Source organism: Otolemur garnettii, unplaced genomic scaffold (genome assembly GCF_000181295.1).
Source record: "Otolemur garnettii isolate 467f Iridium unplaced genomic scaffold, OtoGar3 scaffold00407, whole genome shotgun sequence".
NCBI classification, from domain to species: domain Eukaryota; kingdom Metazoa; phylum Chordata; class Mammalia; order Primates; family Galagidae; genus Otolemur; species Otolemur garnettii.
The window spans coordinates 79,273-101,709 of NW_003852802.1; the positions used below are offsets into that span (position 1 = coordinate 79,273).

The 22,437-nt window shown below is 40.0% G+C and overlaps 1 pseudogene across 1 annotated transcript; it reads right to left on the reverse strand.

The window, feature by feature from the left end:
• Positions 1-2,734: 2,734 nt before the first annotated feature.
• Positions 2,735-5,438, reverse strand: LOC100955214 (annotated as a pseudogene). The gene has a single exon (XR_001161867.2). The product of XR_001161867.2 is annotated as a cullin-1 pseudogene (transcript).
• Between the last annotated feature and the right edge of the window lie 16,999 nt (positions 5,439-22,437).

Genomic DNA, 22,437 nt, shown 5'->3' on the forward strand with positions numbered 1-22,437 from the left:
TTCAGCCTCCCTCTGGACGGGAGCTTCTGTAAAAAGCTGGCTGCAGTTCGCCATCTTGGCTCCGCCCCCCCTAATATCTGTATTAATCCTGCCTCTTTGTTTTATGTAACTCTGACCCTTTGCGCTCCTGGGTTCTTGCATTCCCCTGGAAACTGCCCTGCTCTCCAGAATTCTAGCCAAAAATCAGGCATTTCATATGCAAACTAACCAATCAAGAGTGCCCTCTCCACCTCCTCTGTTCGGCTCTTTCAATCTGGGCCAATTTCTCTTGCCCCAATCACTCCAAAGCCAAGTATCAGATGTCTGGACAACCCCCACACTTCAGACCCACTGACGTTATTCAAACTAACCAATCCAAAACCTGCTTATCCTGATTCACTCATTCCTTCCCACAAAAGCCACAATAAAGGTGTTACTTTATGTTGTAACCTATTCCATCTGCCTGCTGACCCACCCTGGCAGTTTCCCTCATGGAAACTGTAAATAGCAAATTTGGTTTTTTTGCTTGTTTGTTTCAGAGACAGAGTCTCATTATGTTGCCCTAGGAAGAGTGCTGTGGCATCACAGCTCACAGCAGCCTCAAACTCCTGGGCTTAAGCAAGTCTCTTGCCTTAGCCTCCCAAGTAGCTGGGACTACAGGTGCCCACTGCAATGCCTGGCTATTTTTTTTTTTTTTTTGCAGTTGTCATTGTTGTTTAGCTGGCCGAGGCCAGGTTCTAATCTGCCGGCCTCAGTGTATGTTGCTGGCACCATAACCACTGTGCTATGGGCACTGAGCCCAAATTTGGGATTTTTGATGAGACAGAGTCTCTATTGCCCAGACTAGAGTGTCATGGCCTCAGCCTAGCTCACAGCCACCTCAAACATGTGGGTTCTAGTGGTCCTCCTGCCTCAGGCTCCTGAGTAGATGGAACTACAGGTATGTGCCACATGCCTAGCTGGCTTTTCTATTTTAGTAAAGATGGTGGGGGGGGGGCTAGGGTATGGGTGTGCCTCACTATTGCTGAGGCTTATCTCCCACTCCTGAGCTCAGGGGATTCACCTGCCTTGGCCTATCAGAGGATGCAAATATTTCAGTCATTCTTGGAAAATTCCTTGAACTCCAGATAAAAAATAACCTTTTCTGGGGCTTTGAAGAGTGTTGAACCCACATGCCCCTAGGACACATGCAGATTATGTGAGGACTTTTTTGGTTCTCTGCTACGGCAGATATCACAAAAATTGTGCATGGACCTTTTTTTTGTTGTTGTTCATCAATGTTTATTAGTGTTTGTGTATTTAATGTATGCCCCAACTTAACTCTTCTTCTAATGTGGCCCAGAGAAGCCAAAAGGTTGGACACCCCTGAAACTGAGATCAGGAATGTTGAAACTTTCCAGATAGGGTGATATTTCCAACCTCTGAGGGAGAGCTCTGGTGATTGTCATAAATAACCAGAGCTATTGAGTACACTACTGGACACAATGCCTAACCTGATGTAAGAGAGGATGTTCAGTGGCACAACTACCTTTAAAAACAAGTCTATTCTAGAGAAGGAAGTAAAACATAATGAAAGTAGAACTGAGAATTGTGTTACGTTCCTGTAGGTTCATGAAATCAATGTCTGATCTTTGTACTTGGGGTCTGGGTTTATACCATCGCAGGGCAGCAGTAGGTGTAAACCACATTCTTCAATTCTCTTTCAAATCCGTGACAGGAAAGTAAAGAAAGTGTTGTTGAATACCTTTGCCACAGATACAAAGAAATTTTCTTAAGCAGGAACTTAGTGTGGAGAAAAGAACCCCACTCTTTTGTAACAGTTTGAAACACAAGAAGAATAACAATGATAAACCTTTCCAGCTACTACCCACCCTTATTAGGAACATGCCTAAGCTTAAAGATGGTCTGGACATCAGAGGGCAAAACCCACTGTGATGTCATCAACTGTGACCCTGTTAGTAACTTCATGCTATAATGTGCTGGGATCCAGGCTTGTGGTCAAAGACACTAATTGACCTTTTGTGTTCACTTAAGCTATTGTTCCTGAAGTTAATGAAACAGGTAACTTGTTAGAGTTCTCTGCTGGGGAAGTGTGGTTTGGGCAGGCTGTCGTGATATCACTAGCCCTGGTCTCTTTCCTGTGGTCCCACCTCCAGGAATAGTCTTTTTGCTGACAGAAGGGACTAGGGGGACCAGCCAACAAGCCCCAGGAAATGATGCAGAGTGCTGGAATATTGGATCGCCAGCACTCACATGCTGCTCTCACAGCAATGGTAAAGCTTTTTTTTTTTTTTTTGGCATGATGATTATATTTTATGTATATATAGAAATTAGTTGTGGTCAACAGGCAGCAACTGGGATGGGCAATGGCAAGATGCATGCTTTATTTAAGAAAATGGACATAATCTCAGCACAGAGCAACCCCCAGAAATTCCTTTTTAAATGTCAAATAAAATTATATGCCTATTATTTTACATTTGTAAAGTAGGAATTTTAGTATGTATGTTATTTGATTGTGTAGATGTATTTGGAAATCATCAGTAATGCTGATTTTTATCTTGACAATCTACCACAAAAATTGCTGCTATCCTTGTCTATTATAAAAAATCAATGAACTAAAACTTAGCATAACATAAAAAAATTAGTAAACCTTAAAACAAAGACCAAATGCAACTTGTCAGAAATCCTTTAATGTTCTTTATTTTCACACATTAAAAAATGAAACACATGATAGTAATGGACTTTCAAAGCAGATTACACATGAGTCCATTCAGACTTGCTTTCAAAGTGCTGCCACCATTACAAGTGCTGCCTGGGATGACAGCTGTTAATCAGGCAGTCAATGTATTGATTTCAATGTGGTAGCATGCAGCCCTCAGTGTGGAAGTTTCAGTTTCCCCTCTGTTCTTATGTTAGGTTAAATGGTGTTGGTGTTCATATTTACAGACTTGAAAGGTATCAATCCTCAGCAGTTCTGATGTTAATCTGAGACCACATGATGGGAATCTTGGTCTCAGTTTTAAAAAGGGAGGTCTAAATGGTGGCAGATTGGCTGCTATGAACTTGAGTTGTTTTCATTCTTTCCATGATGAACTATTTGTGGTGGGTCACACAGTCAGATCCTTCTAGAAAGGTTAAGCCAAGTAGCTGTAGGTGTCCTTTTCACCATCCACTCGCTCCAAATATTCTTTCTCAATTAGAATGTCAATGCATTTCTTGATCATTGGGACCCGCGGTTTGAATCTGGAGGACAGCTGAGTGAGGACTTCTCCAAGTAACTGCTGGTGTTTCAGAACTTTCCGCATTTTCATGATCCTCACGATGGCCGCCTGAATCAGTAGTTTGCGGTCTTCCTCAATAATTTTGTGTGTCGTTTCTTGTTCCTGCTTCTGTTCAGTTTTCATTGGTACATTGATGTTAACCCTTAATTTCTTATTTTTATAAGCAAGATATAATTTTATTAAGGTATCTGGCTTCAGTTCCAACTCATTGACATTTTCATTCTCCATGACCAACAACTTTGACTTCAATAAAATATGTAGGACTTGTACTAAAATGTCCATTTTAATTTGTGTGCTGTCAGTCAATTGCTGCACAGTGTAGGCATCTTGCGTGTTATACTGAAATAGGATTGCCATCTGCAATGTAGAGGCCTGCAAAGTATACCTGTTTTTGAAGCAATTAGTTACCAACTCTCCTTTAGACAACTGATACAACCAGGTCAGCTTTCTGCCACTGTGACGACTGGCATAGAAGGCTGTGAACCTCTGGTAACTACGTTCCAGCTCCGATGGCAAGGAAAATGTACAGGACTGCTGGAAGGGCCAGGATCCAGAGCTGAGAACCTGAATACTGAAGTCCAAGTCTAGTGGTTCTGAATTTGTCAGGTGCTTTTTGAATTGCTCATTCAAATCTTTGCTTACACCAATGTCTTGAAACATCCGCTGAAGTTTAGAGGTATACTCAAAACCACAAGCTTGCTTCAACTTGGATATCATGCTTGCTTCAGCATCATCACTCGCGCTGTTGTGATGTACCAGCCTCTTGGCCAGCATCTTTGCATAGAACTTATGAAACACATCCTTGTCATCTATGTACTTGAAGACAATCATTACTTGATTGAGTGTGTCTTCCAGCTCTGCCTCTTCTGGGTTCTTGGAACTTTTTTTCAACAAGGAGTCACAGTACCGAGCTAGCAGCTCAGGGGACTTGCTGGATGACTGGGCTACCCTGGTAATTGCATTGTTGTTTATGAAGCGCCCACAAGCCTTATCAAGAGCAGCCACAAAGCCAGCATCATTATCAAATGCAGATGTTACCAGGGCATTGTATTTTTTGTGAACATCCAGCACCATCTGTACATACATTTTGGGGTCATTTAAAGCAGCTTCTCCACACTTGTCAATGGCTGAAAGACCCTGATTATGAATGTGTGCCTCCAGCAGTTTTTTCAATTCTCCTAGGCCATCCTGGATTCTAGACACAAGATTATACATGCGTCCCAAGTCTTCAGTTTTGTGAGCATCTAATAAATTCTGAAATTCTGTGTGAAACAGTTCCAGGTGTTTTTCTATGAGGACTTGCTCACACTTCTTTGCTAATTCATCCTGTGTGCTTTCATGAAGATAAACCTGAACTCTTCGTTTTTCCTCAAGCAGACGAGCCTCTGCCTTTTTCATATATTCGATAACTGGGTTCTGCTGCAAGAATTCAATGCTCTCTCTGGTATAAAATCTCTCCGTATCAGCCAAAAATTGAGATTCAAAGGACTCTTTATACAATGTTAATATAGGGCCCTTTGCAAATGCATCATCTTCGTTCAGCCCCAGTTCCACATATGACTGTACAACTCCACTAATCAGCCTTGTATTAATAGTTTCACCATTTCTTTCCTTTTCAGTAAGTTTTAAAACAGCATTTGTTACCTGTTTATTCAATGGACTGAAAAGAGAATCTCTCCAATTCACCAATGCCAAGGAATAAATTTCATATACTCCTTTTCGCCCTTCATCACATTCACGGCGAACCCAATGTCTACTGAGGTAGGCACAAATTCCATTCAGCACTTTGCTTGAAAATCGATAATCTTCCCACTGTTGAGTGTAGAACTTTAGTACACTCTCATCCATCAAATCTTCTCCATCCTTGAGAAGATCTGTCAAGTAATTTTTCAAAAATTCCTTAAGCCGTTTGTACAATTCCAGGCCAACAAACTGAGCTCCTCCAGGTGTCTGCTCATTTTGGGATTTAGAGGGAGGGACCTCAGCTTCTTGTACTTGGTCTGACTCTTGTACACTAGTACAGTAGTTATAAACATGAGTGTAGAGCTCCATGTATCTGGACCTCACCATGTTCTGTCGGGTGTACACCTGCTGTATGCCAGCTCTGAGGTCATCCCAGATCTGGTCCAGGCTGATCTGTTTCAGGCCATGTGAGTTCTGGCTCGTGGTTGACGACATTGTGAAGGATGTTCTAAAGTCGTCCAGCACAGCAATCCTTATTCAAAATACAGCCAGTTCTCCATTAGATGTGCTGGGGGACTGGGTCTACACCATCATAGGGCAGCAGTAAATGTAAGCCACACTCTTCAATTTTCTTACAAATCCATGACCCCCAAAAAAACAAAAGAAAGTGTTGTTGAATACCTTTGCAACAGATACAAAGCAACTTTACTAAGTAGGAATTTAGTGTGGAGAAAAGAACCCCACTGCTTTCAACAGTTTAAAACAGAACAAGAACAACAATAAACCTTTCCAGACACCACACATGCTTACCAGGAATAAGTCTAAGCTTGAAGATGGTCTGGACATCACAGGGCAACACCCATTGCTATGTCATCAACTGTGACTGTTTAGTGACTGACTTCCATTACCTCACTTAGTTATTTTTTGTGGTAAAACATTTATCGTCTACTCTTAGTTGTTTTGTAAAGTACTCTGCTTATCAGTTTTCATCAGTATTTGTGGAATTAATGTGTGGTCCAACATAACTCTTCGAAGAAGAAGTGTAGCCTTAGTGAAGCCAAATGTTTGAACACCCCTGGAACTGAGGTCAGGAATGTTGAAACTTTCCAGATAGACTGATCTTTCCAGTCTCTGAGGGAGAACTCTTATGATCATCAGAAATAACCAGAGCTATTGAGTACACTACTGGACACAGTGCCTAACCGGATACTAAGAGAGGAAGTTCAGCGTATCAACTGCTTTTTAAAACAAGCATATTCTACAGAAGGGAGTAAAATACAATAAAAGAAGAACATAGGATTGTGTTACATACCTGTTAGGTGCATGAAATCAGTGTCTGATCTTTGTGCTTAGGGACTGCACCATCACAGGGCAGCAGTAGGTGTACATTACACTCTTCAATTTTCTTACAAATCCATGACCCCAAAACAAAAGAAAGTGTTATTGAATACCTTTGCCACAGATACAAAGAGACTTTTCTAAGTAGGAATTTAGTGTGGAGAAAAGAACTCCACTCTTTTGTAACAGTTTGAAACACAAGAAGAACAATAACAATAAACCCTTCCAGCCACTACACATGCTTACCAGGGATTTATAAGCCTAAGCTTGAAGATGGTCTGAACATCACTGGGCAACACCAGTGATGAATTGATCCTCCCACCAACCCTTCCAGCCGCTACACATGCTTACCAGAAATAAGCCTAAGCTTGAAGATGGTCTGAACATTACTGGGCAACACCCATTGTGATGTCATCCACTGTGACCATGTAGTGACTTCATCCTGTAATGTGCTGGGATCCCAGCTTAAGGTCAAAGATACTAAGTGGCCTTTTGTTCTCACTTAAGCTTTTGTCCCTGAAATTATTGGAACAGGTAAATGGTTATCCTTACATCCACAGAGAGATAAATGTTCTCTCACTTGTAGCTTACTGATTCTAATGACAGTTGAGTTTTCAGCATTAGGTTCATACAACAGTTGGGATTTTGTACAGCACTGTGACTCGAGCAGCAACACAGCTTACAAAACCGGATGGAGCCACTTGAGTGGGGTGCTATTGCAAGGACCTGTTTTTACACATATCCCAAAAGATTCATTTTAGAGAGGCTTACAAATTTACTATGCCTGGCTATAGCCTCAAAATGTTCAAAGCATCACAGGTCTTAAACCATGTCTGGTTTGCTTGAACCATCAACATAATTCTTGTCTTTTAGATGATAAAAATGTTTTTTGTTTGTTTGTTCATCTATGTGTGTGTGTGTGTCTATCTGTCTGTCTGTCTGTCTGTCTGTGTATATTTTTTGAAATACAGTGTCTCTTTGTTGCCCAGGCTTTCCATGGCCTCAGCCTAGCTGACAGCAACCTCAAACTGCTGGGTTCAAGCAATCCTCATGCCTCAACCTCCCAAGTAGCTAGGATTACAGGTGCTTGGCTAGATTTTCTATTTTTTAGTAGAGACAGGGTATGCCTCTTGGTCAGTCTGGTCTTAGCATCTCTAAGGTCTAGCATTACACTTGCCTCAGCCTCCCAGAATGCTAGGATCATAGGTCTGAGCCACCAAGCTGAGTCATTTTGACTTTCTTTGTTTCCCACCCTCCCTCCCTCCCTTCGTTCCTTCCTTCCCCCCATTTTACCTCTGTTTCTGTCTCTCTTTTCTTTTCTTTGTTTCTTCCCTTTCTTTCCTCCCTTTCTTCTACACATTCAGGGAAACATCTCTAGTACCAAATGAGCAAATTATAGAAGTGATCCCTAAAAGTATAGTTTTGAACTGTATAAATGGGAGAATTGTAGAGTGTATGAATTATACCTTAATAAAGCTGTCATTTTTAAAAAATGTATGGGCTGTTATCTATTATGAAAGTAGAGAAAAATCCTCAACAAATCATAAGCCTGGCTGAGGACTATAGCTCACATATGTAATTCTAGCACTTTAAGAGGCCAAAGCAGGAGGATCACTTGAGGTCAGGGGTTTCAGATTAGCCTGAACAACATAGTGAGACCCCATTTGTATAAAAAATGCAAAATTTAGCCAGTTATGGTGGCATGTGCCTATAGTTCCAGCTGCTGAGGAAGATGAAGGTAGGAGGATCAATTCAGATAAGCAGCTTGTGATTCCGCGAACTATGATAATACCACTATACACTAGCTGGGGCAAAAGGGGAAACACAATCTCAAATATTCAAAAGATATACTGTATATGTGTGGAAAATTCCCAGGAGCATACAAAATATTTTATGCATGTTCATCAAGTAGGATTTTTACCAGGAATATGAGTCTAGCTCCATGTGGGAAAATCAACTACTAGAATACACTATATTAATAGAATAAATAACAAAGACCACATGTTCAGCTCAACACAGAAAAGGCATTTGATAGATGTCACACATCTTCAAGATGAAAATCATTTAGAAAACTAAGATTAGAAGGGAACTCCTTCAGTAGGATAAAGTGCATCTACAGGTGATTGGATAGATATAATGTGCTGTATTCATATGAATGAATATTTTTTAACATTAAAAATGAATGAAGTGCATATTTATGTTATCATGTGAATGAACATTAAAAACATTATGATAAGGATAAAAAGCCAGTTACAAAAGACCACATATAGTATGATTTCACTTTATAAGAAAACATCAAGAGTAGGCCAACTGGTTTCTAGGGCTAGAGGGGAGGTGGGGAAGGGTGGTGTGGAAAATGAAAGTGACTACTAGTGGGTACTGACTTTCTTCGGGTGGAGGGAGAAGGAAAAGTTCTAAAATTAGATGGTGGTTTTAGCTGCATTATTTTGTGAATATGCTAAGAAACAAAGAATTGTACCCTTTAAAAGGGTGAACTACCTATCTCAATAAAGGTATTTTAAGATATTTTTCCAAAAGCTTAGGTACTCAAAATGCTCACAGCATAATAAGTATCCAGGTAGTGAGAGTCCCTAAGGAGACAGTTAACCCTATCTCCCTGCTCACACTCAGGCTACCATGAATTGATATGAAGGGCACATTGTTCCATAGTATTGAAGCTATGACTTTTTTTTCTTTGAGACAGAGTCTCACTCCTTCACTCTCAGTAGAGCACCCTGGCATCATCATAGCTCATAGCAACCTGAAACTCAAGCGATCCTATTGCTGGCTCAGTGCTGTAGCTCAGCGACTAGGGCTCCAGCCACATATACCAGAGCCAGCAGGTTCGAATCCAGCATGGGCCTGCCAAATAATAATGACAACTACAACAAAAATAGCCGAGTGTTGTGGTGGGCACCTGTAGTCCCAGCTCCTTGGGAGGCTGAGACAGGAGAATCACTTAAGCCTAAGAGTTTGAGGTTGCTATGAGCTGTGATGCCATGGCACTCTACCAAGGGTGACATAGTGAGACTCAAAATAGAAATAGATCCTATTATTTCAGCCTTTTCAGTAGCTGGGACTACAGGTGCCCCCCACAATGCCTACTTATCTGCCTCAGCCTCCCAGAGTGTTTAGGATTACAGGTGTGAGCCACTGCTCCTTGAAGTTGTGATAATTTTTAAACCATTGCTTCGGGCCAAACAGGGTGGTTCATGCCTGTAATCCCAGTACTCTGGGAGGCCCAGGCATGTGGATTGCCTGAGTTCAGGTGTTCAAGACCAGCATGAGCAAGAATTAGAACACCATCTATAAAGAATAAAAAATAGCTAGATGTTGTACAGGCGTTTGTAGTCCCAGCATATACCAAATGTACTCATTGCAAGGCTGAAGGCAGCAGAGGAACTAGTACATGCCCACACAAGATAAAAACTCAATTCAATTGAAGTTGGGGGGTGGGGGAGGAGGGGATAAGGGAGGAGGATTGGTGTGCCCTCATGTAATTGGTACACTGTAAGGGTATGGCACATCTCCTGGGTGCAGGGCACAACTACAGTAGGGACTTTACCTAACAAGTGTAAACATTGTAAACCTAATAGTTTGTACCCTCATATTAATCAGAAATAAAAAATTTTAGATGTGTAATATATATTTGTAGAATATGATGAAAAATAATAATAAAGTCACCCAGACTATTTCAGAATAATAAAGTGTTTAATAGGTCAAGTCCATTGTCTATGTATACTTAAAAAAAAAATTTGTAAGAACTCTGCACATTTATAGATGTTTCAATAAAAGTATTTAGAGTATAAGAAAAAGAAAACATTTACTTTTAGTTACGGGCCTTCCACTGATTACCTGGAACCTTATAAGTGATATCTAAGTCTCTTTGACTAGATACCCAGATATTTACTTGTGGTCTGGTGTCATTTTACTAATTGCTAGTTTAGAAGGTTCAAGTGCCTTTTGTTTTTGAGCTAAATTAGAGAAATAGGGAATTTAATTAATGGTATTCTCTATAAGTTGACTCTAATCTTGGTTTGTTAGCATGATGATGTAATGGCAAAGGATATCCTGACTTTATTAGAAACTAGCTCTGGGTCTTTTACACTTGTGTAAGGTAAAATAAGCCAAACACAGATGACTGAACTTTTATAAGATACTCAGAAATGGAAAATTCATCAAGACAGAAAGAAGGATAATGGTTACCAAAGGAGAGAAGAGGAGGAGGAAAGAGTTTTTGTTCAATGGCTACAGAGTTCTGCTCAGGATGGTGAACAAGTTCTTAAAATGGAGAGTGGTAATAGCTCCACAACACTTTGAAAGTACATAATGTCCCTGAATTAATGCTTAAAAATGGTTTAAATGATAAATTGTGTTATGTCTATTTTACCATAATGAAAACATATTGTTTGATGATCATCAATCAAAATATTCAGAAAAAAGCCACTTCAACACACCATATCAAAAAATAATTGGAGGGCCAGGCATTGTGGCTCATGCTTGTAATTCTAGAATTCTGGGAGATCAAGCCTGGAGGATTACTTGAGGCCAAGGTTTCTAGACAAGCCTGAATAAAAGTGGGACCACTTCTCTCCAAAAAGCAGAAAAATCAGCTGTGTATGGTGGCATGTGCCTATACTCCCAGCTACTTGAGCCCAGGAGTTTGAGGTTGATGTAAGCTGTATGATGCCAGTGCACTATAGCCTGGGTGACATGGTGACTCTATCTCACAACAAACAACAACAACAAAAACAATAAAGTTGTTGTTACCACAGACTGTTATCATCTATTCCACACAAACTAAAAGTTTATAACTCAGTTGAAACACAATTCTCTATGAACAACAATATTAATAACACATAAGTATCAATAATAAGAAAACACTTGTTATAAATAAGAATGCTATACCAATTAAAGTTAGAAATGGTAAAAGAATCAAAGTTACTTTTAATTCAGGGGATATATTTTCCTATATTATTGTAGTGGAATTATTGGTGGCCTCTAAAAGGATATGCCCGTGTCTTATTCCCTAGAACATGTGAATATTATTTTATATGGCCAAAGATATGATGTGGTAAGGATTTTTGTTTTAGGAGCTATAGCTTTATTTTTAATCATCCCTACCTGGAAACAACCAAAATATCCTTCAATATTTACATGGTTAGCTTTCGGCTTTCTGCTCGAGGCCAAGGTGCAACTTTCTTCGGTCATCCCGAATCTATCTCCACCATGCCACCTAAGTTTGACCCCAATGAGATCACAGTTGTGTACCTGAGGTGCACTGATGGCGAAATCAATGCCATGTCTTCCCTGGCCCCTAAGATCGACCTCCTGGGTTTGTCTCCAAAAAAGGTTGGTAATGACATTGCCCAGGCAACTGATAACTGGAAGGGTCTGAAGATTACAGTGAAACTGACTATTCAGAACAGACAGGCCCAGATTGAAGTGGTACCTTCTGCCTCTGCCCTCATCATCAAAGCCCTCAAGAAACTGCCGAGAGACAGAAAGAAACAGAAAAACAAACACAACGGAAATATAACTTTCAATGAGATTGTCAACATTGCCAGATAGATGTGGCACCAATTTTTAGCGAGAGAACTCTCTGGAACCATTAAAGAGATCCTGGGGATGGCCCAGTCCATGGGCTGCAATGTTTTTTTTTTTTTATTTTCAGTCACGTTTATTCTTTTAACAGAATTTTTTTTATTAAATGATAGCTGTGTACATTAATGCAATCATGGGGTACAGTGGAGTGTTTTCATATAAAATTTGAAATATTTTCATCAAACTGGTTAACATAGACTTTATGACATTTACTTAGTTATTGTGTTAAGACATTTATACTCTACTTTTAGAAAGATTCACTTGTACCCTTGTAAGACAAACCGTAGAGGTGATCTTTCCAATCACCCTCCCTCCACCCATCACCATTCTCCCTCCCCTCCCCCTCCCCCTCTTCATATTCTTGGGCTATAATTAGGTTATAGCTTTCATATGAGAACTATAAATTAGTTTCATAATAGGGATGTGTACATTGGATACTTTTTCTTCCATTCTTGTGTTACTTTGCTAAGAAGAACATTTTCCAGTTCCATTCATGTAAACATGATGTATGGAACAGAATAGAAAGCCAACAGATGAATCCAGCTACCTACCGTTACCTCATCTTTGACAAACTAATTAAAAACATTGAGTGGGGAAAAGATTCCCTATTTAACAAATGGTGCTGGGCGAACTGGCTGGCAACCTGTAGAAGACTGAAACTGGATCCACACCTTTCACCATTAACTAAGATAGATTCTCACTGGGTTAAAGATTTAAACTTAAGACATAAAACCATAAAAATACTAGAAGAAAGTGTAGGGAAAACACTTGAAGAAATTGGCCTGGGTGAATATTTTATGAGGCGGACCCCACGGGCAATTGAAGCAACATCAAAAATACACAATTGGGACCTGATCAAACTAAAGCGCTTCTGCACAGCCAAGAACACAGTAAGTAAAGCATGAAGACAGCCCTCAGAGTGGGAGAAAATATTTGCAGGTTATATCTCTGAAAAAGGTTTAATAACCAGAATCCATAGAGAACGCAAACGCATTAGCAAATAAACAAACAAACAAACAAAAAAAAAAAAAACATGTGATCCTATCACAGGGTGGGCAAAGGACTTGAAGAGGAATTTCACCAAAGAAGATCAGCACACGGCCTACAGATATATGAAAAAGTGCTCACCATCCTTAATCATTAGAGAAATGCAAATCAAAACTACTTTGAGATATCACCTAACTCCAGTAAGATTAGCCCATATCACAAAATCCCAAAACCAGAGATGCTGGCATGGATGTGGAGAAAGGGAGTTTAGTACTGCTTGTACGAATGCAAACTAATACGTTCCTTTTGGAAAGACGTCTGGAGAACACTTAGAGAACTAGAAATTGATCTGCTATTCGATACTACAATTCCTTTATTAGGTATATACACAGAAGTCCAAAAATCACATTACAATAAAGATATATATATATATATATATATAGAGAGAGAGAGAGAGAGAGATAGATAGATAGATATAGTTAAACAATGTGGTACATTAATATCTTGGACTGTGAGGGTCAAGATGGCCAAGTAGAAGAGGCTTTCACCAAAGGCTCCTGTCCAGAAAGAGAGAAATTGGAGTGAAATGGACTTGGAGAAGCTGAAGGTGGGGAGTTGAGCACAGGGAGACAGAAGTGAGGTGTACATCATCCCCCTTGAGAGAAGCTGAGCGGCTAAAAGGAAGAAAGATAAAAAAGATCAGGGATAGAGATTAGTTGGAGGGCACCTATTGCCAAGGAGACAGGAGATCTCTTCCCCAACCAGGAGGGCAGGCTTATCCCAAGTGAGCAGGTTACAAAGGACCTCTTATCTCACCCAATGGGAGAGAGTTGTGAGGTCCCAGTACTCTTACACCACAGAAGGTTCCACCTCAGAGCACAGACCCCATTCTACTTGGCAGAAAGGTGAACAAATAATCTCTCTCTCCAATCCACCTGGCAAACTGCCCACTACAGACACTGGAGAGTTTGGAGAGTTAACTGAGAGGCTGGAGTATCGTGTGAGCCGCTGGGGTGCTAAACAGAAACAGTGGCACTGCAGTTCTGACTTTGGCGGGAAGAGAGATGAACTCTCCTGACCCCCCCCATCCACTAGAAAAGACCATTTTCCAGCCTCCCAGAACTTTCAAGCAGATGTGCCCAGTGGCCAACCCTCAGAACTTGTTTGAGTGAGTGTTGCTTGTGCTATCTGTGAGAGTTTGACAGGAACTCTCACCAAGAGCTGTCTGGGATTCTTGTTCTCTACTATCTCGCCTGTGGCTCCAAGACTTGTTTGACTTTTTTTGAGCAGTGGTGTGTGTGTCGGGGGGGGTTAGTTTGCAGCAGTGAGAGGTCAATTTAGTGGGTCTGTTTGTAGATTCCCCTCCTCCAGTTATTGCTTGTGAGGGGTGTGGCTGTAGATGTGTGTATCTTTGCCAAGCAGTGAGTCCAGTGAAATACTGAGACTCATTAGAATTGAGTATAGAGCAGGCTGGCATTAAGACAAAGCCAGGTTGTGCTATCTTAGGAAGCAGGCCTTCAGAGACTCTGCCTACAGCTCTGAAAGGTACCTTTCCAAGGCAGCAGGGAAAAGGCCACAATCAGAAGCTCCAGCTCATTAGAGAAGGGATGGTTAGCTCCAGTTGCAGTGACCTCCTCATCCAATCTCATTTTATATTGCAAAAGAGGATGCTACAGTGTTTCCTAAGGACACCAAATTAGATTATCTCTCAATAAGTATTCAGGGACATCCTATCATTTCAACAAAAGAAGTATAATTCATGTGTTCTTTTAAAAGCTGAAAACACTCATGGGGAGGAGCCAGCAGAACTCTAGTAGCAAGAAAAATCAGAGTAGATCAACTCCCCCGCAAGATTACGAAGGAGATACAACAGAAAATACCATGCACAGAGAAATTGCTGAAATGTCAGAAATAGAATTCAAAATGTTGACAGCAAATAAAATGATTGGAATTGAGGAGAAGATGGAAATAGGAATCTGAAAAATAGTTCAAAAGTTGTCTAAAGAAATTAATGAATTCAAAGGCAAAGTCACCAAGGATTTGGATGTAATAAGGAAAGATATAGCAAAACTTAAGGAACCAAAAGAGGCATTTGAGAAACTTCAAAACAAACTAGAGACTCTCAGTAATAGAGTAGAACATAGAAAAGAAAAATTGCAGAAATTGAAGACAACACTTTTTAACTATCCCAAACATTCAGAGGGACGGAGGAAAGGTGAAAAAATCCAGAATATTTTCTGAGAGATTTATAGAATCATGCCAAAAGATAAAAGATCCAAATTATAGGGATTCTTCAAAGAGAAGAGGAGCTCCTAATGGCACTGTGGCTCTACTTCAAGACACTATGGTAGAGAATTTTCCAAGTATTGCAATAGAAATTCAGATAGTAGATTGTTTCAGAACCCCAGCACCACTCACCCCAAACAAAGCCTCTCCTAGACACAGTATAATTAACTTTGCCAAAGGTAATATGAAGGAGAAAACCCTGCAAGAAGCCAGGTATAAGAAAAGTCTCACTCACAAAGAGGAAAAATATCAAGATGACCATAAGCTCATACAGCTGAACTTTTTCAAGCCAGCTTCCTAAACAAAACAAATTTCAGCCTAGGATCCTGTATCACAAAGCTAAGTTTCATTTGTGATGGACAAATCAAATATTTTACTAACATTCAATTGTTGAGAAAATTTGCCACAACTAGACCTGCTCTATAGAAAGTAAGGGGAACCATTCTTCATAAGAACAGCATAATGGTCCATCACCAAGTTAAACACAACTTGAAATTAAGTAACAAAACCTAGCTTTCACAATGATGAAAGGGATAGAAATAAGCTCTGGATCTCTGACAAGTGAGATGACTGAAACTCCACCATAGCTATCAATTCTGTCAATGAATGTGAACGGCTTGAATCCCACTCTAAAAAGGCACAGGGTAGCTGACTAGGTACAAAAGCTTAGGCCAAATATCTGTTGCATCTAAGAAACACACATAACCTCAAAGGATAAAAGAAGACTCAGGGTGAAAGGATGGACAACAATATTCCAGACAAATGAAAAGCAGAATAAAACTGGGTTTTCAAACTTATTTGCAGATATAATTGGATTTAAACCAAAAAATAAGGAAAGATAAGTATGGACACAACACACTTGTCAAGGAAAACACACAACATAAAGAGATTTCAATAATTAACATTTATGCACCCTTTCTGAACATTCCTTGATTTATAAAGAAACCCTAATGATCTGAACCATATGATAACTTCCTGCATTATAATAGTTGGAGATTTTTAACATCTGTTCCACAAAACTAGATAGATACTCCAAGCAGAAACTGAACAAAGAAATAATGGTCTTAAACAAGAACCTGGAACAAATGGACTTAACATGTATATAAGGAACATTTCATCATCACAAAACTGAATATACATTCTCTTCATCAGTGCCAGTGTCCCACCCCTGAGGCAGGGTCCTTTAATATCTGTGGACCTGGTGGATATCAACTGAAGAAAAATAAAGTTAAAAGCAGCGAGAGACAAAGAGGACATGCAGAACAGAGTTTTACAAGGTGGGAACACAGGGAACCACCACTAGCTTGTGGGGTTCCAGTGAGTGGCCCTGAGTGTTACACTCAGCTTTTTGAAGCCTATTTTATCATTTAGCTGAATGGCTAAGCTAAGGAAGGAAATAAAAACGTTAGCATTTTCTCTGACTAAGCATGTTAGTTCTTATTCTATCTATAATCATTAACATTAAGATTCCGGGCAGCATTGAGGAATCTAAAACCTGAGCCTTGTGTGGCGGAGCATCCTGTCTGTGGTCATGCACATAGATTCCTTGGAAGAGGTTAAACCCCTCTAGTTTCTCTGTGCAGCAGACACAACGGCATCAGGTCTCCTCTGAAGAATCAGTGGAAAAGAGGAATTTTCTCCTTATCTCCATCCAGAGGCATTTTCCTCCATGATTAGGGCACAAGCTCTCCTGCCCATCTTTCAGGGCTTGAGCTGTTCCCTCAATCTCTGCCCTGGTCATAATCCAAATTCCCACAATGAGCATTTGCTTCAACTGTTGATGGGGTAGGGGACAACCTGGTTAATGTTTCCTTCCAGGCCTTGCACATACTTCTATTATGGACATTGTTCTTCAGAGTGACTACAGACCCAGCAGGGTGTTTGTAAGCTGTGTTTCTTTGCTTACAGGCCAGGCGTCTAGTAAAAGCAAGAACTGCTCAGACAAGTAATTTAATTGCTAGTTTAAAAGTAAGCAAGCTAAACTTTTTATTCCACTTTGATCAGCTTGTTTCATTGTTTTTCCCCTTTTCTGGAGTTGTTTTCCTTTGCCAAGAATGGGGTTTCTCTTGGCACATCAGCCCAAGGATCAATTTTTAAAATTGATCATATCTTCAGACACAAGTCCAACTTCCACAAATGCAAAAGAATAGAATTTATTCCTAGTATCTACTCAGACGATCACAGGATAAAAGTTAAACTCAAAATCAGTAGAAATCATCATGCAAAAATAAAGTCAGGGCAACTAAATAACCTTATGCTGAATGACAGTCAGGTCAAATATGAGATTAAGTAGGAAATAATTCAATTTTATGAACAAAATGACAATGAAGCCAGAAACTATCAAAACTCGTTGATTACTGAGTCAGATGGATAGCTTGAGCTCAGGAGTTCTAGACCAGCCTGAGCAAGAAAAAGAACTCATCTCTACAAAATACCTGGACATTTTGGTGGGAGCCTCTAGTCCCAGCTACTTAAGATGATGAGGCAAGAAGATCACTTGAACCCAAGAGTTGGAGGTTGCTGTGAGTTATGACACCACATCGCTCTATGAAGTGTGAAAAAGTGAGACTCTGTCTCAAAGAAAAAAAAAAAACCCCAAAAACTGTGGGATACTATTAAGGCAGTCCTAAGAGGGAAATTCATAGCATTAGATACCTTCATTGAGAAAACATAAAGATAACAAGTTAACAACCTAATGGGGCCATCCAAGAAACTGGAAAAAGAAGAACAATCAAACCCCAAACCCAGCTGAAGAAAAGAAATAACCAAAATTAGAGAATTAAATTAAACTTAAAATAAAAGAATCATTTGGAAGATCAGCGAAACAAAAAACTAGCTCTTTGAAAAGAAGAGGTCGTGTTGGTGGGTGCCTGGAGGTGTGTGGATCATCTAATCTTAGGAGTTTGACACAAGGTTGAGCAACAAACAGACAAGCCCAGCCCCACCAATCTCTACCAAAGTAGAAAAATTGCTTATTAGGTTTTGCTTAACATGATTTAAGCCATATAACTCTTCATCATGATTGTTCGGTCTTGTTTTGACTTTTCCTTCAAGGCATCATTCTGCACTATAGGCACATAACCATGGCATAGGTGATTCCGTTGAAGACTTTAGTCTTTGTTGTTAATTTTCAAAGCATATTTGTGTGGCTTAAATCACAAGGGACCTCAAACCAGAGTTACCTACACAAAAGAATCCACAGGTAGCCTTGTGACAAAACAGAGTGGGTGTGCTCTATCAGGTGGGATACAGATAGTTGGAAACAACACCATTGAAACAAAAAAAATGAAGAGTCTCACCTGATCAGTAAGGATATTTCTAAAAGAACAAATGAGGAATCTTTCTCTAATGCAATTAAAGATTCTTGCTTTTCTGGAAAAAAGAAGGAAAATGTTTTCCAAATCTTCCTCTGATTGAGAGAAAAAAGAAAGAAACTTTACCCAAAAAGTGATATATTGGGAGCATCTATTTTTTGAAAGACATAAACAAGAAGAACAGAACAGGTTATTAGCACTACAGCTTCACAAAGAGGTAGGTAAAGAACAAATGAAGCCAAACCGGCAGAAAGCATCCCGCGATGAATATCCATTGTGGTCTACAACTTCACCTTCAGACTAATCACTAAATGGACAGAGAAAGAATTATAAAGCTAGGAACATCAAAAGGCAAATTGACACAGAGCATTCAAAACCTCTGAGAAGCTCAAAAGATGAAAACTGGCAACCTTCTTTTAAGATCCAGTTAAGGCATTCTATTAATGGAAGAAAGAGGCCAAATTCTACTAGAAATAATAGTAAGATACAATCTTGTATGGGGCCAGGGGTATAAGGTATGGGGAGGACGACTGACAGAAGGAAGGAGGGCATGAGGCAGGATCTCACCTAATGTGCACACTGTGAGGGTGTATAACAAGCCCGTTGGGTGAGGCACTCTTCTACAACAGGATCTTTACCCTGGAAGTGACAACAATGTAACCTAATAATTTATATCCTCATATTAATTTCAAATAAAAATAAATAAAATACATAATAGAAGATTTAAAAATAAAACAGGTAATTTATTAGCCCTACATCCACAGACAGAAATGTTCTCCCACCTGTGGCTTATTGATTGTAATGACAGTTGAGTTTCCTGGCCCTAGGTTCACAGAACAGTTGGGATTTTGTACAGCACTGTTATTCTAGCAGCAACACAGCTTACAAAACTGGATGGAGGCACTTAAGTGGCAGGGTACTGAAAAGACATGTGTTGACACATATCCAAAAAGATCTATGTTATGGAAGCCTACAAATTTACTATGCTTGGCTATAGCCTCAATTTGTTTAAAGCATCACAGGTTTTAAGCCATGTCTTATTTGCTTGAAATATAAAGGTAATTCTGGTTTTAAACCTGACCAGTTTGTATCTGCCAGAGGACAGCAACAGAGCATCTTCTCCATAAACATTTGGGGGACATTATTGTTCATCAGTGACTAATTTACTGGGAAAAATCAGTTGGAAACTCAGGACACTCTCTCTCTCATTCCACCTTCCATCTTCAGATTTCTACAGTTTGCCCTTCACCTCCCTTAGGCCTTTCTTCCTGTGTCACTTTCTCAAAGAGGTCTTAGCTGCACAATCTACTTGATGGTCCCAGTCCCACACCGACCCCACTCCATTTCCCTTCCCTCCTTCCCTGCTCAGCATTGTGCAGCCTGACCATCGTGATATGTATGTACCCTATTGATTTCATTTTCTTCCTTTTTTAAAAAAAAAATTTTTTTGTAGAGACAAAATCTCACTTTTTCACCCTCGGTAGAGTGCTGTGGCATCCCACAGCTCACAGTAACCTCCAACTCCTGGGCCTAGGCAATTCTCTTGCCTCAGCCTCCCAAGTAGCTGGGACTACAGGCGCCGGCTACAATACCCAGCTATTTTTTTGTGGCAGTTTGGCTGGGGCTGGGTTTGAACCTGCCATCCTCAGTATATGGGGCCCACACCCTACCCACTGAGCCACAGGCACCACCCTTGATTTCATTTTCTAAGACTCCCCTACTAGAATGTGAGGTGCATGCAAGTAGAGAATTTCTGTGTGTCTTTCATGGTGTATCAGCATTAAGAGCAAATGTGGCATTATAGTAGGTGCTCAACAAATGTTTGTGGAAGGAATTACTGCAAATCGCATTTGGTGACCAACCATAATCTGCATGCCATTCTCTGAAGTTACACTTAACACTACAGGGTACTTCTTTCAGGATTTCCTTCCACAAATTTAAATTCTGATACAAAGGGCCATTAAAATTGATATGTTACACATCCATAAATCTGACAAACAATTCTGTAATAACTTAAAACAACACTCTGGGAGGCTGAGGCCGGAGAACTGCTTGAGCTGAGGAGTTTACAACCAACCTGATAAGAGTGATACACCTCCTCTAATAAAATTAGAAAACCTAGCCGAGCATTGTTGCGTGTGCCTGTAGTTACGTCTACTTGGGAGGCTGACCCTGAAGGATTGCTGGAGCCCAAGAGTTTGAGGTTTCTGTGAGCTATGATGCCATGGCACTCTACCAAGGGTGACAGAGTGAGACTGTCTCAAAAAAAAAAAAAAAGATTTGAATGCAGTTCTCACAGACCTTAGTCACTTCTCCTACTTCCTTCTCATAAATGCATGAGGTGAGGTCAGAACCTATGTGAAAGCCTCATTGAGGGGTGAAAAAGGGAGCATAACTGACTTCTCCAAGATGTGAAAAGGAAAGGAGGATAGAAAAAGAATGAAAGCTCCCCTGTTTGTTTGAAGTACAGCTACTAAGGACAAAAGTAGTAACTGATGAGAGCAAAATAGTCAGATCTTGTGGACTGCTGGCCTTAGTTGGTCATTATTTTGTTTAAAGGGAATACATTGGAGAGTTTTTGGCAGGGGCCTGTTTGATGGAATGATTGAATGATGAATGATTGAATGATGGAAAACTCTAGAATCAAATATGTGAGTTAAGTGGGAAAAGACTAATCTCATTTTCTCTGGGTGCTCTTTAGAGACAGCACCATAGATTTCTTCCAAGTTTCTGAATGATTGTGTGTATGTGCATATATGCATTAAAAAATCCCCAAGTGGACATAGTGGCTTACACCAGTACTCCTAGCACTCTGGGATGCTGAGGTGGGAAGATTGCTTAAGGAGAGGAATTAGAGACCAGCTTAATCAAGAGTAAGGACCTCTCTCATCTAAAAATAGAAAACCTAGCCCATTAGGACACTCTGCCCAGGGCAACAGAATGTGACTCTGACTCAGAATCAATTAATCAATAAAAAAGTTGCACACTATTCATCAGCACATCAACAAGATCCTTAACCACAAAAACTTAGGAATCATTCATTTCTTTCATTTATTAAAAAGCTAAAGAAGTAAATGGTACAAAATCAGAGTGCCAACTTAGTGAGGTCATAATGAGTTTATGAGATTGACTAGCCCCTCTTACCTGGTCCCCTTCTCTCTCTCTGCTTCAATGCTTCTCACTAACAGAACATAATCATAAGGCCCTGCACATGATACAAGAAGCCAGTATCTGCTGAACCATGAACCAGCAAGCCACCTTTACTGGGAGAGTGTGTATGCCAACTATGTCATCCATGAGATTGTTAGCCAGCACAAAGATTTGAAAATAGTGCCTTATGACACCCTCATCAAATTTTGTGTCACTTTCTAAATTCTCTACAAGTGCATATTATTAAACTCACAAAGGAATACCATACTATAAATAATAAGCTATTCACCTTAGAATGTTACTATAAGCTTGCCTTGTGCTGTGGAGAAAAGACTAATATACAATAGACATTCAGAGCTGTAGTTTTCTTTTTTTGAAGGGACAAGAAATGAATTCATGCTGAATCTTCCCTAACAGTGATTTTAGTTAGGTATAAATCAAACTGCTTACCTCAAAGGTTGCATGGCAAAGTGCACTTCACAAGGGAAGTTTCACAATTGCCATCAGAGATTACAGTGGAGGATGAAAGAAAGTCTTTTCCTCTGCAGTACAACGGAACAAACAGGATCGCCCCACATTTTCCCAACTCTGAGGTTTATGAAAATATCAGGCTACCATGAGGGCCTTCAAAAGGTCTCAAGTTACCGAAATGGCACCACCTGTCTTGGCTGACTACTAAGGACTCAGAACATAACTGTGATATGGGTTGAAGCCTAATGGACATATGATTTCTACAAACCTCTACCAGTGCAAACTGAAGGAAAATATTTCTTTCTTTCTTTTTCTTTTCTTTTCTTTCTTTTTATAGTTTTGGC